General features: G+C 38.7%; 1 protein-coding gene across 6 annotated transcripts in view; it reads right to left on the bottom strand.

Moving 5' to 3' along the window:
* The window catches only part of UBE2K (ubiquitin conjugating enzyme E2 K), a 108,800-nt gene that overhangs the window by 78,988 nt on the left and 14,196 nt on the right, over window positions 1–15,616 (bottom strand). The gene's annotated exons all lie outside the window — the stretch shown is intronic.

Genomic DNA, 15,616 nt, shown 5'->3' with positions numbered 1-15,616 from the left:
GATCCCACATGCTACAGGGCAACTAAGCCCACATGCCACAACTAGACAGCCTGCATGCCGCAACTACATAGCCTATGCGCACTGGAGCCCACGTGCCACAACTACAGAAAAGCTGCAACTAAGACCACAACGAAGAGCCTGTGCACCCCAACTAAGACCCGACGCAGCCAATAAATAAATAAATAATGAATGAATGAATATTTTAAAAAATAATAGGGAAACCATTAAAAAAATTTTTAATGGCTAAGTACTTGAATAGACATTTCTCCACAAGATATACAAATGGCCATCAAGTGCATAAAAAGATGCTCAATTCACTATGCAACTATCATTAGGAAAATGCAAATCGAAACCACAATGAGATACCACCTCGCATCCACTAAGATGGCCACTATCAAAAACACTGGAAATAACAAGTGTTGGCAAGGATGTGAAGAAACTGGAACTCTGTGCACTACTGGTGGGAATATAAAATGGTGTGGCCACAATGGAAAACAGTATAATTCATCAAAAAATTGAAAACACACACACGCACACACACACAGAAAAAAAAGATAAAAAGGAAAACAGAATTACCATGTGATCCAGCAATTCCACTTCTGGGTACATACTCAAAAGAACTGCAGCAGGGTCTCAAATAAGATAATCTGCACACTCATGTTCGTGATGGCATTATTCAAAAAAGCCAAAAGGTGGAAGAACCCAAGTGCCTACTGGCAGATGAATAAATAAACAAAATGTGGTGTACACAATGGATTATTCAGCCTTAAAAAGGAAGGAAATCTGACACGTTACAACATGGATGCACCTTGAGGACATTATGCTAAGTGAAATAAGTCAGTCACAAAAAGATACTTTATGATTCTACTTACAGAGTCAGAAAGTAAAATGGTAGTTACCAGGAGCTGGGGGTAGAGGGAAAAGGGAGTTACTGTTCACTGGGTATAGACTTTCAGTTTTGCAAGATGAATACACTCTGGAGAGTGGATTCACGGCAACGTGAATGGTTAAGATGGTGACAATTCTGTGTATTTTACAACATCACAATTTTGAAAAAAAAGTAAAGGGACGGAGAAAAATATACTAATCCAAAGAAAGTTGTAGTGGGGATTTCCCTGGTGGTCCAGTGGTAAAGAATCTGCCTTCCAATGCAGGGGATGTGGTTCGATCCCTGGTCAGGGAACTAAGATGCCACACGCCATGGGGCAACTAAGCCTGCGCGCTGCAAGTACTGAGCCCACGCTTTCTGGAGCCCACTCACCACAACTAGAGAGAAGCCCGTGTGCCACAATGAAGAGCCCATGAGCTGCAACGTTTGATCCCACATGCCGCAACAAAGATCCCGTGTGCCACAACTAAGACCCAATGCAGCCAAATAAATAAATAGATAAATAAATAAGTTTTTTAAAAAAAAAAGAAAATTGTAGTCATTTTAATTTCAGACAAAGCAGATTTCACAGCAAGGAAAATTACCAGGAATAAAGAGGGACATCACATAATGATAAACAGGTCAATTATCCAAGAAGACATTAAAAATACTTAAACTGGGGACTTCCCTGAGGACTTTAATGGGGAACTAAGATCCCGCAAGCCGCTCGGCATGGCCAAAAACACAAAACAAAAACAACAAAAAACTTAAACTGTATGAGCATAACAACAGAGTTTCAAAATACATAAGGCAAAAGCAATAGAACTACAGAGAGTTAGATGAGTCCAGTATTACAGCCAAAGACTACAACACTCCTCTGCCAGTATTTGACAGATCCACAGGCAGAAAGACAGTAAGGACACAGCTGAACTAATTAGCACCAACAATCAAACTGGATCTAATTGATAACCACAGACTACTTCATCCAACAGCAAGATACACATTCTTCTCAAGGTCACACAGAATATTTACCAGGTAAACCATATTTGGGGCCACAAAACACACCTTACAAATTCAGAAGAACAGAAATCATACAAAGCATGCTTTCAGACCACAATGGAGTTAAACTAGAAATCAATGACAGAAAGATAGCAGGAAAACCTCAAAATACTAAACAACACAGTTCTAAATAACACATGAGTGAAATAAGACATATTAAGAGAAATTGTTTAACATTTCCAACTTTGAAAACAAAAGTACAACTTAACAGAATTTGTGGGATTTCATGAAGTATAGTGCTTAGAGCAAAATTCACACTGAATGCATGTATTAGAAAAGAAGAAAAAACCAATAATCTAAGATTCTACCTTACGGAACTAGAAAAAGAAAAATTAAATACAAAGGAAGCAAAAGAAAAATTAATTTAAAGATTAGAGCAGAGGGACTTCCCTGGGGCACAGGTTCGATCCCTGGTTGGGGAACTAAGATCCCACATGCCGCACAGTGCGGCCTAAAAAAATAAAAATAAAAATTAGAGCAGAAATCAATGAAATTGAAAACACAAAGGAAAATCAACCAAACCAAAAGCTGGTCCTTTGAAACAATCAAGTAAATTGATGGGCCTCTAGATAGGTTAACAACAACAACAAAAAAGAGACAAGACACAAATTACTAAATATCAGAAATGAAAGAGGCCATCTCTACTAATCCCACAGACAAAGGAATAAAAGAGTACTGCGAATGATTATGCTCACAAATTTGATAACCTAGATGTAGTGGACTGATTCTCTGAAAGACACACTCCGTCAAAACAAAAACAAATAGATACTCTGAATAAGGACTAATATTTATTAAGGAAGTTGAATAATTAATAACTTTCCAAAACAAAAAGCACCAGCCCAAGATGGTGTCAAAGATGAATTCTATCAAACATTTATGGAAGAAATTCCCTACAATCTCTTTCACAGAATAGTTGCAAAATACTTCCTAATTCATTCTGTGAGGCCAGCACTACCCTAATACTAAAAGGAGACAAACACAGATGAAAGGAAAACTACAGACCAATATCTCTCATGAACAGGGATGCAAAAATCGTCAACGAAATATTAGCAAACTGATTCCAATAACATATAAAAATAATTACACACCACAATCAACTGGGATTTTTTTTTAACATCTTTATTGGAGTATAATTGCTTTACAATGTTGTGTTAGTTTCTGCTGTATAACAAAGTGAATCAGCTATATGTATACATATATCCCCACCAAGTGGGATTTAATCCCAGGTATATACAAGGCTGGTTCAACATTCAAAAACAAAATTAGCGTAATCCAACCAATCAACAGGCTAAAAAATAAAAACCACATGATCATATCAAAAGGTGCAGGAAAACCATGTGATGAAATCTAACACTCCTTCACAATAAAAACTCTCCGTAAGTCAGGAATAGAGTGAAACTCTCTCAACTTGGTAAAGAATATCTGCAAAAAAGCTACAATGAACATCATACTAATTGGTGAGAAACTCAACACTTTCCCAGTAAGATCGGGTATAATGTGAGGATATCCCCTCTTGCCACTCCTTTTCAACATCATACTTGAAGTTCAAGCCAATGTAATAAAACAAGAAAAGGAAATAAAAGGTGTACTATTGGGAAGGAAAAAATAAAACTGTCTTTGTTTGAAATAATCATCTCTGTAGAAAATCTGAAAGAACAGAGTAATTCCTAGAACAAGTAAGTGATGATACGAAGGTTGCAGGATACACGGTTAACATACAAAAGTCAACTGCCGTCCTACATACCAGGAGTAAACAAGCAGAATTTGAAATTAAAAACATAATACCGGGGCTTCCCTGGTGGCGCAGTGGTTGAGAGTCCGCCTGCCAATGCAGGGGACACGGGTTCGTGCCCCCGTCCAGGAAGATCCCGCATGCCGCGGAGCAGCTGGGCCCATGAGCCATGGTTGCTGAGCCTGTGCATCCAGAGCCTGTGCTCCGCAACGGGAGAGGGCCACAACAGTGAGAGGCCCGCATACCTCAAAAATAATAATAATAAAAAAAAACCATAATACCACTTACATTAACATCAGAAATTAAAAAAAGAAAAAAGAAAAAAATACTTAGGTATAAATCTAACAAAGTATGTGCAAAAACTATATGAGGAAAACTACAAAACCCTGATGAATGATATCAAAGAACCAAAAAAATAAAGGACACTACCCAATTTCAATACTTACTATAAAATTACAGACCTCAAGACAATGTAATATTGGCCAAAGATTTAACAAATAAGTCAATGCAACAGAATAGACAGCCCAGAAAGAGACCCACATAAATACAGTCAACTGATCTTTAAAAAAAAAAGCAAAGGCAATACAATGGAATAAAGACAGTCTTTTCAACAAAAGTGCTGAAACAATAAGATATACACATGCAGGAAATTCCCTGGTGGCCTAATGGTGAGGATTTCAGCTTTTGCTGCCATGGCCTGGGTTCAATCGCTGGTGTGAGAACTGAGATCCCGCAAAAAACAACAACAACAAAAAAAAACCACATCCTAGGCACAGACCTTACACCATTCACAAATATTAACTCAAAATGGATCACAAACATAAATATAATATATAAAAGTATAAAACATGGGTATGACTATGATTTTTTAAGATACAACACCAAAGGAACAATTCATGAAAGAAATAACTGATAAGTAGGACTTCATTAAAATAAAAAACTGTTCTGCAAAAGACAATGTCAAGAGAGCGAAGACAAGCCACAGACTGAGAGACTATACCTGCAAAAGAAATATCCGATAAAGGACTGTTATCCAAAATACACAAAAAACTCTTAAACTTCAACAATAAGATAACAACCTAATTTAAAAATGGGCCAAAGCGGGCTTCCCTGGTGGCGCAGTGGTTGAGAGTCCGCCTGCCGATGCAGGGGACACGGGTTCGTGCCCCGGTCCGGGAGGATCCCACATGCTGTGGAGCGGCTGGGCGCGTGAGCCATGGCCGCTGAGCCTGCGCGTCCAGAGCCTGTGCTCCGCAATGGGAGAGGCCACAACAGTGAGAGGCCTGCGTACCACAAAATAAAAATAAAAAAATAAAAATAAATTTATGCATTCTACAACTATTATCAAAAAGACAATAAATAACAAGTGTTGGTAAGGACGTGGGAAAAGGGAACCTTTGTGCACTGTTGGTGGGAATATAAATTGGCCGCAGCCACTATGGAAAACAGTATGGAGGTTCCTCAAAAGATTGAAAAAAAAAAAAAATGGATCAAAGGGACTTCCCTGGTGGTGCAGTGGTTAAGAATCCACCTACCAATGCAGGGGACATGGGTTCGAGCCCTGGTCCGGGAAGATCCCACATTCCACGGAGCAACTAAGCCCGTGCGCCACAACTACTGAGCCTGCACTCTAGAGCCCTCGAGCCACAACTACTGAAACCCACACACCTAGAGCCCATGCTCCACAACAAGAGAAGCCACCACAATGAGAAGCCCGCGCACCTGAACGAAAAGTAGCCCCTGCTCACCGCAACTAGAAAAAAGCCTGCGCGCAGCAACAAAGCCCCAACACAGCCAAAATAAATAAATAAAATTTTTTTTTTTTTAAAAAGCCCAAAGACCCAAACAGACACCTCACCAAGGAAGACACACAGATGGCAAATAAGCATATGAAAAGACACCCCAGTCGAATCATGGGGAAATGCAAATTAAAGTGAGATACCGCTACACTCCTATTAGAATGGCACAAATCCAGCACACTGACAAGAGCAAATGCTGACAAGGTTGTGGAGCAACAGGCACTCTCATTCATTACTAGTGGGAATAGAAAATTATACAGCCACTGTGGAAGACAGTTTGGCAGTTTCTTAAAAAACTAAACATACTCTTACCATATGATCCAGCAATCACACTCCTTGGTAATTACCAAAGGGATGTGAAAAGTTATGTCCACACAAAAACCTGCACACAGATGTTTATAGCAGCTTTATTCATGATTGCCAAAACGTGGAAGCCAACAAGATGTCGTTTAACGGGAGAATGGATAAACAAGCTGTTACATCCAATGAAATATTATACAGCAATAAAAATAATTATCAAGCCATGAAGAGATATGGAGAAAACTTAAATACACATTATTAAGTGAAACAAGCAAATCTGAAAAGGCTATATATTACACAATCCCAACTCTATAACGTTCTGGAAAAGCAAAACTATGGAGACAGTTAAAAAATCAGTGGTTGTCAGTGTTTTGAGAGAGGGAAGGATGAACAGGCAGAGCACAGAAGATTGTTAGGGCAGTGAAAATACTCTGTACAATACTATAATGATAAATACGTGTCATTATACATTTGTCCAAACTCACAGAATAAACAACACCAAGAGTGAACCCTAAGGTAAACTATGGACTTTGGGCGATTATGACCTATCAATGTAGATTCAACCACTGTAAAAGATATATATGTTGGTGGGGGATGTTGATAATGGGGAAGGCTATGCATGTGTGGGGGCAGGAGGTATACGGGAAATCTCTGTACGTTCCTCTCAATTTTGCTGTGAACGTGACAGCTATTTTTCTTTCCTAAGTCTTCAAGTTAAAATAATGAGTACTAAACATTCAAGTGTTCACGATATGTAAAGAAAAAAAATAGAACAGAAAGTATTTATTCTATGATTACCAACTACACAAATTTGCAGAATAAAAACTAAAAAGAGTGTAAAAATGAAAAACAGCCTTTGCATGTTTCTGAGACAACTGGAGAAATCTGAATATGGACTTTATTACATGATATCGACATGTTTTGGTTAATCTGTTGGATGTAATAATGGTACTTCTGTGTAAGAATATATTTTTAAAGATATTAATACATGCTGAGAATATCAAAGACATTTATATGTGAAGCTATAGAGACAAGATAACCTAGATATGCTTTAAAATTCCCGAATAAAGAAAAGGCAAGATGAAAATTATCCTTGGGCCACTAAAGTATTTCCTAGACCTGGAGGATCCAAAAATATTTGTCAATCAATTACCATATCCACAACAGAGGCTTAAAATAAAAAGTTTGAGAGACAAAAATATTAGAATATTAACTGTTAAATAATAATATATCTAAATAACTAGAAATTTAATTAGTTCATGGAAATGAAAGGCATTCTGTCAAAGTTGAAAGTTGTTTGTTAAAGTTTATGCAAATAAAAATGAAGATAAACATAAAATGGAAGCACAAAGTTACGAATTCCAACAATAAATTTACACGTTGTTGAACTCTTCAAATGTGTCACCATATATATTAAAATCAAAATCCAGGGCTTCCCTGGTGGCACAGTGGTTGAGAGTCCGCCTGCCGATGCAGGGGACACGGGTTAGTGCCCCGGTCTGGGAGGATCCCACGTGCCGCGGAGCGGCTGGGCCCGTGAGCCATGGCCACTGAGCCTGCGCGACCGGAGCCTGTGCTCCGCAACGGGAGAGGCCACAACAGTGAGAGGCCGGCGTACCGCAAAAAAAAACAAAAACAAAAATACTCAAGTAATTTGTTCAGAAATATCATAATAAAACACTACAAAATAAAAATTTATTTTAAATTTTTATTAATCAGTTAATGGCATTCTCTTGTCAAAATCTAAAGGACTATATAAAACTCTCTTACCAACTAATCAGGTGTCAGAAGGCTGTTCTTAGATCTCTTTGTTCAAAAGTCTTGTGATACTGCACAAGCTTTCCTTTACAACATCTATCATCACACAGAGCTAAAATAAGTTTTAGTGTGTCTGTACTCTTGTTTGTATTTATGAAAGTTCATAAACTTGTAGACGAAAAATACTGCTTGCAGTATCCGTAAACAAAGGATGTTGCAGCCATCTAGCATTCAGCCACTGCACCCAGTCCTGACAGTGTACCCTGAGGGGATTCAGGATGGAAAAAAGCAGGATACATACAGGCCCTAAATAGTTAAGGTGCATATCAAAGGAACGATTTCAATGAGTCCAAACTCTCGCATCTTCCCATACATAGAAAAGTGTTAAATTCATTACCCTGAGATGTCTGGTTTTCTTTAATTAATGGTAATCTTTTGATGTTCCGACTACCTGGTTTTTGTTGCAAAACTCCTGTAAGTCCTGGCTCCTCCCTTACCTCTTTGGACCAGTTCCTCAGAGCAATCTGAGAGGCTATCTTCCAGGCTTAAGTCCTTGGAAAACCCGCCAAACAAAATGTAATTCTCAACTTCTAGGTTGTGTATTTTTTTTCAGTCGACAAACTAGAAGTTCCTATGTTTTCTGAATATGTAGATGCATAGAAAAAATTGTTGAAGGTTCCTTCTGAAAGACAGGATTAGGATTGAGGGAAGGAAGGAAGGAAAGGGTGGATGGGTAACGAAAACTTTTACTCTGTATATTTCTGTAATTGAAAAATTTTAACAATGAGACTCTGTACCCTTAAATAATTTAAAACAACTTTTCTTTTAACCTTCCAAACTCCTATGTCACCTAAGAAAATTTAAGAAGGAATTTTAAAGGGTTCAAACTACTGACAGCAAAAAGGAAAAAAAAAAACTAAATAACTGAACCAAACAAAAAGGAAGAAAAACAATGGAACCAGTGACTCAATGAAATAAAATAAAATAAAACCAAAAAGTCGTGGGCTCAACTGATAAAATACAGAATAAGTAAACTAAAGGCAGGAAAGAGAAAGGAAACTAAAAAACGAGATAAACCAGGACTTCCCTTGTAGTCCAGTGGTAAAGAATCCACCTTCCAATGCAGGGGACGTGGGTTTGATCCCTGGTTGGGGAACCAAGATCCCACATGCCGTGGAGAAACTAAGCCCACGTATCACAACTACTGCGCCTGCACACCCTGGAGCCTGTGCACCACAACTAGAGAGAAGCCCAAGTGCCATAACGAATGCCACAATGAAGACCGGATGCAGCCCCAAAAAAAGTAGAAATAAATAAATAAAAAAATTTAAAACCTTTAAAAAATGAGATAAACCATATCCTGTGTTTACTACACATTAAAAACAGATAAGTAAGTGAAATGTAATATATTAAATAAGAGATTTTTTTTTTGATGTGGACCATTTTTAAAGTCTTTATTGCATTTGTTATAATACTGCTTCTGTTTTATGTTTTGGTTTTTTGGCCATAAGGCATGTGGGATCTTACCTCCCCCGACCAGGGATTGAACCCGCAACCCCCTGCATTGGAATGTGAAGTCTTAACCACTGGACCACCAGGGAAGTCCCAAGAGATTTTTTTTAAATACCGAAACTGACAAAAATTTAGCAACCACTCTCTAAAAAGCCACCTGGTTCTCAAACATACATTCCACTTTACAAAAAATGATCCCACACTGTTCCAAAACAATGAAAGGGACAGAATGATTACAAACACATTTTATAGGACAAACAATGGCTTTGATTCCCCCAAACTCAGCCAGCACAATTCTGAACAAACACAGGTTAGTCTCACTAAAAAGATACACAATTCTCAACAAAATCTTGGTTAACATACCATAACAAATTTAAGTACTATTCACTATGACCAAGAGGGGTTTATTCCAAGAATTCAAGAATACAATTCCATGAAAAATTTTATCAAAAAGGTATTTGGAAATGCCTTAATTTGACAAATACAGATGTTAAAGTAACAAAGGATATATATCTAAAACTGAGGCAAAACTATGTTTTCCTTAAAAAAAGGGATAAGAATATTTGCCATCACTGCTACTACTTACAGTAATCCTTCCATCTAAACACAAACTCTTTTATAAAATCAAACATAGACAAATTTATTTTGCATAAACTTTTTTTTTTTTTTTTTTTTTTTTGCGGTACGCGGGCCTCTCACTGTTGCAGCCTCTCCCGTTGTGGAGCACAGGCTCCGGACGCGCAGGCCCAGCGGCCATGGATCACGGGCCCAGCCGCTCCGCGGCACGCAGGATCCTCCCGGACCGGGGCACTAACCCGTGTCCCCTGCATCGGCAGGCGGACTCTCAACCACTGCGCCACCAGGGAAGCCCCCATAAACGTATTTTAACCACAATAATTTCAAACAGAAACCAATCTCAAATTACTTTCACAGCTATGACTTGAAGTCCCCTGCCTCCAGAACTGTGAGAAAATGAATTTCTGTTTATGCCACCCAGTCTATGGTAATTTGCTGTGGCAGCATGGGCTAAGACATCCACACACTGATTAAAAAAAGAGAAAAGGGGACTTCTCTGGTGGCGAAGTGGTTAAGAATCTGCCTGCCAGTGCAGGGGACATGGGTTCAATCCCTGGTCCGGGAAGATCCCACATGCCGCAGTTACATCCGTGCGCCACAACTACTGAGCCTGCACTCTAGAGCCCACAACTACTGAAGCCCACGTGCTGCAACTACTGAAGCCCGCACGCCTAGAGCCCGTGCTCCGCAACAAGAGAAGCCACCGCAATGAGAAGCGCCGCTCGCCACAACGAGAGAAAGCCCACATGCAGCAACGAAGACCCAATGCAGCCAAAAATAATAAATTAAAAAATTTTAAAAAAAGAGAAAGAGGAAAATCATTTGTTGCCATAGGAGGTGACTATTAAGCCAAATCTATACTCTGATAATAAGCAATTTTCATCCCAGTTAACGATGGAAAGCTCTTCTTTCTAGAAGAATTCTAGCTAGGTAAATATAAAGTTGACAATTAGGAAAATCAATGGATGATGATCCTTTTCAGGTGAAAGGATACTAAAGAGTAAGATATTTGCAAAGGACCAAAACATTAACTTCAGTTTACTTGCGAACTGCAAAAGGAATAAAACGTACCTTCACAAAGAGATCTTGTGGCTCTCACCTTAATCAAGTGATTACACAATTGACCTGACATCACGAACAGTGAGAAAACCTGTTATTACACATATATTAACATAATTCAATATGAAGTACCGACATTACACTTGGAGTCCTGCCAAAAATGTTTAACCTGATAATCCAGTCAAACCTTTATACCTGAACTCCCAGTTTATAAGAAATACAAGTTAAAGCATCACCATGAGGAAATCTCCAGGATTAAAAATGGAGGTGTGTGCAGGAGAACCATCATAAATTTTAAAAGACTAAAAACTACATTCAGGGAATCCCCTGGCTAAGGCTCAGCGCTTTCACTGCCATTACCAGGGTTCAATCCCTGGTTGAGGAACCAAATCCCGCAAGCCAAAAAAAACCCCCCAAACAAACAAACAAAAAAACTACATTCATATGCAATGTGTAAACCTTAAGTAGACCCTTCAAAACAAAAATCCAAAAAACTATAAGACATTTTTTTAAGTAACTAGGGAGATATGGGAAAATTTGAATATTAGATACTAAGGAATTAACAATTTTCTTACGTAGAATAATGATACTGTGGTTATGTAAAAGAATACTATTTAGAGGAGATGCATGCTCAGCTTTTGGTAGTGAATTATCTTCATAACAGCAGCATTAACAATTGTTGAATCTAGGCAGTGATGACAGAAGCATACGTTCTTTCAACTCTTCCACTTGAAAATTTTCTTAATAAAAAGCTAAACGAATTATTTGTTTTATTTTTTCTGCCACTTACTTGCCCATAGAATGTCTAGTTCACAGAACTTGCTCAAGTTCACTGGATAAACTAGGGCTTGGTCAAATGTTTATCTAAATAAACAATGTTTTTCAAAAAAAAAACAAGTTAAATAAACAGATTAAAATGGAACAGTTAATTTTTCTATCTGACTTTTAAAAAAAGGTTGTATTAATGGTGAGAATATGATGAAATGGGCTGCCTCATACAGTGCCAGTGCTAGAGCAACTTACAACCAACTTTCTAGAACACACCTTGGTCATAAGTTCAGATACTGTGACCTAGTAATTTTCTTCCAGTAATCTATCTTAGGGAAATAAACTCAGATTAAAAAGTATTATGGGGGCTTCCCTGGTGGCGCAGTGGTTGAGAGTCCGCCTGCCGATGCAGGTGACACAGGTTCGTGCCCTGGTCCGGGAAGATCCCACATGCTGCGGAGCGGCTGGGCCTGTGAGCCATGGCCGCTGAGCCTGTGCGTCCGGAGCCTGTGCTCCGCAACGGGAGAGGCCACAACATTAAGAGGCTCACGTACCGCAAAAAAAAAAAAGTATTATGGGACGTCCCTGGTGGCGCAGCGGGTTAAGAATCCACCTGCCAATGCAGAGGACACAGGTTCAATCCCTGGTCTGGGAAGATCTCACATGCCGCGGAGCAACTAAGCCTGTGTGCCACAACTACTGGGCCTGCGCTCTAGAGCCCGCGAACCACAACTACTGAAGCCCGTGGGCCTAGAGCCGGTGCTCCACAACAAGAGAAGCCACCGCAATGAGAAGCCCGCGCACCGCAATGAAGAGTAGCCCTCGCTCGCCGCAACTAGAGAAAGCCCGTGCACAGCAACGAAGACCCAATGCAGCCAAAAATAAATAAATTTATTTTTAAAAAAAGTATTATGTAAAGATATGCCTTTCAGCAGGAAAGGCTATAACAAGAAAAAATAGAAACAACTTATAAATATTCGACAAAAGAATGGTTTAGTCAGGCACTACTAAATATTAATATATAAATACTATTTAATTCTAATACTCAAGTTAAACACTAAATATTTAAAAAGAATATTTAATGTCCTGAAGAAAACACAAGATATATTAAGAGGAAAAAGATATAAAACAGTATACAAAGATCTTGATTTGATTAAAAGGATGTTTATATCAACAGCTATCTGTGGTTGATGAGAGAGACTGTTGCCTAATTTGTCATCTTTGTACATTTCTTCTCAATTCTCATAGAAGAGCAAGGAAACAGGATTAAGAATACCTGTGTTCCCGACAAATACTAACAGACTGTAAGCTCTTATCCCCATAATCATACTCTTGATTTTGTCGTTACCTAAACCTGCACCTTCTCCGAAATCCACTTCAAGTTTCTCAGATTCCCAACCTCCGTGGATCAAATAAATTCACTTTGGTACTCCAAACCCAGCTATTAGCTGGCTTCATCAAAACAGAACCACTCTCCCTGACTCTCCCTCATTATCAGTCACCTTTAAGGTCCTCACTTCCTCCTTAGCCAGTTTAGATTCCTTGGGCATTCATTATAATCACTCCCTTGCAAATACTCTTGACAACCTTGATATCTTTCTTCCTGCAGTGTACGCATATGGCAAAGCCCTAATGCTAATTAAACTCATTCTCCAATGAACTAAAAAACAAATTTTTTTTAACTTCCTGTGTCTGCCCCAAGCAGCACTGCTGGGGGAGGGAGCAGGGAACAACCACCATTCAGTGGTCTGATGTTCAAGTGAAAACCACAAATCCCAAATAGAAACTTAACATTGCCCTAAGTGTCTCTGCTCCTATTAAAGATTAATCCTTCCACTTATGTTAGGAATACCACCCCCTGTTCTTCTCAAGGACTTTGCACCTTCAGTTACTCCTCTCTCTAGCATAATCAATTTCTCCCATCCATCAACATACAAACATACTCTAATATCTACTAGAAATTTTTTTTAAAGATCTCTGAAGCCATGGTCTTCTCCAGCTCCCCCTCTTCTCTCCTTCCCTGTAAAAGCAAAACTCCTTTAAAAGTTGACCATAGTTGCCTGTTCCTCATCTCATTCCTCTTAACAATCCACCCCAATAACACATGCACACCATTCCAATGAAAATATTCCAGTCAAGGTCACAATGATCACACTGCAAATTCAACGGTCATTTCTCCCATTTAAGCAGCATGACAAAGTTGACCACCTTCTTCTTGGAACTCTGTCTTCTCTTGGCTTCAATGACACCATGCTCTCCTTTGTTGGTTCTCGTCAATTCAACTTCAACATGTGCTATGGAACCAGGACAAAAACCAGATTTTGTCCTAGACCCCTCCTTTTCTAACCAAATTCTCCTAGAGTTAAGTTACCCAGTCTAAGCATCAAATTATACCATCTATGTATCTATGATGCCAAATCTCTCTTCAGATCTAACCTCCAGACTCACATAACGAACTGCTTAAATTCTTATCCTCCCCACCTCCAGTGTGCTCTTCCCACTCCTCAACTCAGAAATTAGCACCACCATCCATCTAGTTGCAAAAACAAAAATCTAGGTGTTTTTCCAGCTTCTTCATTATTTCTCTACACCATCAGCAAGCTCTGGTGACTCCACTCTTAAAACATAACCCAAACACTTCTCTTAAGCCTCCTCTATTCCACCCTAACCCCAAGCTACAATCACCTCTTGCCTAGGCTACCTAGAAAGGCTTCCTGAGTTCATTCCTGCCTCCTATCCCCAACCCCACATAGGAAGTGCCTAACAAATTTCCTTCTCCTTCCTTACTAACAAAACCCTCATTTTAATTGGGGAGCAATGTGCTCAGCTAATAAACATTTCCTAGCCTACCTTAAACCAAGAAGTGATTATGACACTGTGGTGAATAAAAAAATAAAAAGAGAGGTCACTGAATGGAACCTCAGATATCTCTTTTAAAGGGAGTGAACTCAGCTGGCGGTGCCTGGTGCCTTTCCCTTTTTACAATTCAGATAGGCTGCCTGGTCCTGATAGCCATTCTGAGAGTTTAGGGACAAGGGTCAAACTCCTAAGAATAGTAACCTGAAAGTTAGAAGTAGACTATTAACACTATAAAGCCCCTAACCAAGCAACTTTGGGATACTTCCCCTCCAGACTTTTCCTATTTATTTCGATCACTACTACTGTTTCTTTTGTTACATCCAACAAAACTCAACCTTTAAGTAGTAAACGTTTCCTCATTATCTTCAGGGTCAATTCATTCCCCACAGCAGCCAAAGTGATCTTTTAAAAACACGAATTCTGTCGTTTGCTTTAAATCCTCAAATGGCTTGTGTGTGATCTGGCTCACACCTACATCTCCAACTTCATCTTGCACCATTCTCCTCCCTTACCCACAATACTCCAGCCACAACAACCTCCTTTTGGTTGCTTACACATAGCAAATTCATTCCCACTTTAGAGCTTTTACACTAACAGTTTCCTCTGATCTGGACTGTTCTTCCCCAGTGACGTGCTTTTATCATTCAGATCTCAATTTAAGTTTACAATTCTAGGATAAGCCTTTTCTGAACACCCAATCAAAAACAACCAATTAATTTCATCTGGACAATATTATTATACAGCTCTGCACTGCATTTATTACTTATTTGTCTGTCTTCCCTTATCCCACTCATTACTATATCCCTAACACATATCATGGTGCCTACCATAAAGAGAGCCCTCAAATATCTGTTATAGAGCTCTTGGTACTGATAATACAAAGATGGATGAGCCATGATGCCTACTCTTGAGAAGCTTGGAATCTAATAGGGAAAAACAACTTCAAATGATTAAAAATTACAGATTTCGGTTTAAAGTCCCATGGGAATTGTATTCAATGCTCCCCCACCCCAAAAAACTCTAAATATGTATATATATGTACATACATAGATAAAATGAAAGGAAAACCAAAATTAAGATGCATCTCTGTATATGTGAAATATTTCATAGACAAACATTTTTTAAAGAAAAGAATTATCTCTGGGAGTGAGATACTTTTTACTTTATAATATAGTTCCCTGTATTTTTCAAAGTTTAATAAGTTTCTTACTTTTATATTCACAGAATTTTGACTATTTATTTAAAAAAGAAAAGCAATTAAATGGTTTACATTCTTGACTATATAATTATTAGCTTTCTATGTGCATGTAAGAGTTGATCATCCTA

This window comes from Delphinapterus leucas, chromosome 5 (genome assembly GCF_059928025.1).
Source record: "Delphinapterus leucas isolate spDelLeu-1000000601 "Yukka" chromosome 5, BTC_Dleu_Yukka2, whole genome shotgun sequence".
In the NCBI taxonomy this organism is placed as follows: domain Eukaryota; kingdom Metazoa; phylum Chordata; class Mammalia; order Artiodactyla; family Monodontidae; genus Delphinapterus; species Delphinapterus leucas.
Note: the sequence above shows the minus strand (reverse complement) of the source record. Positions and strands in the feature narration are given on the sequence as shown.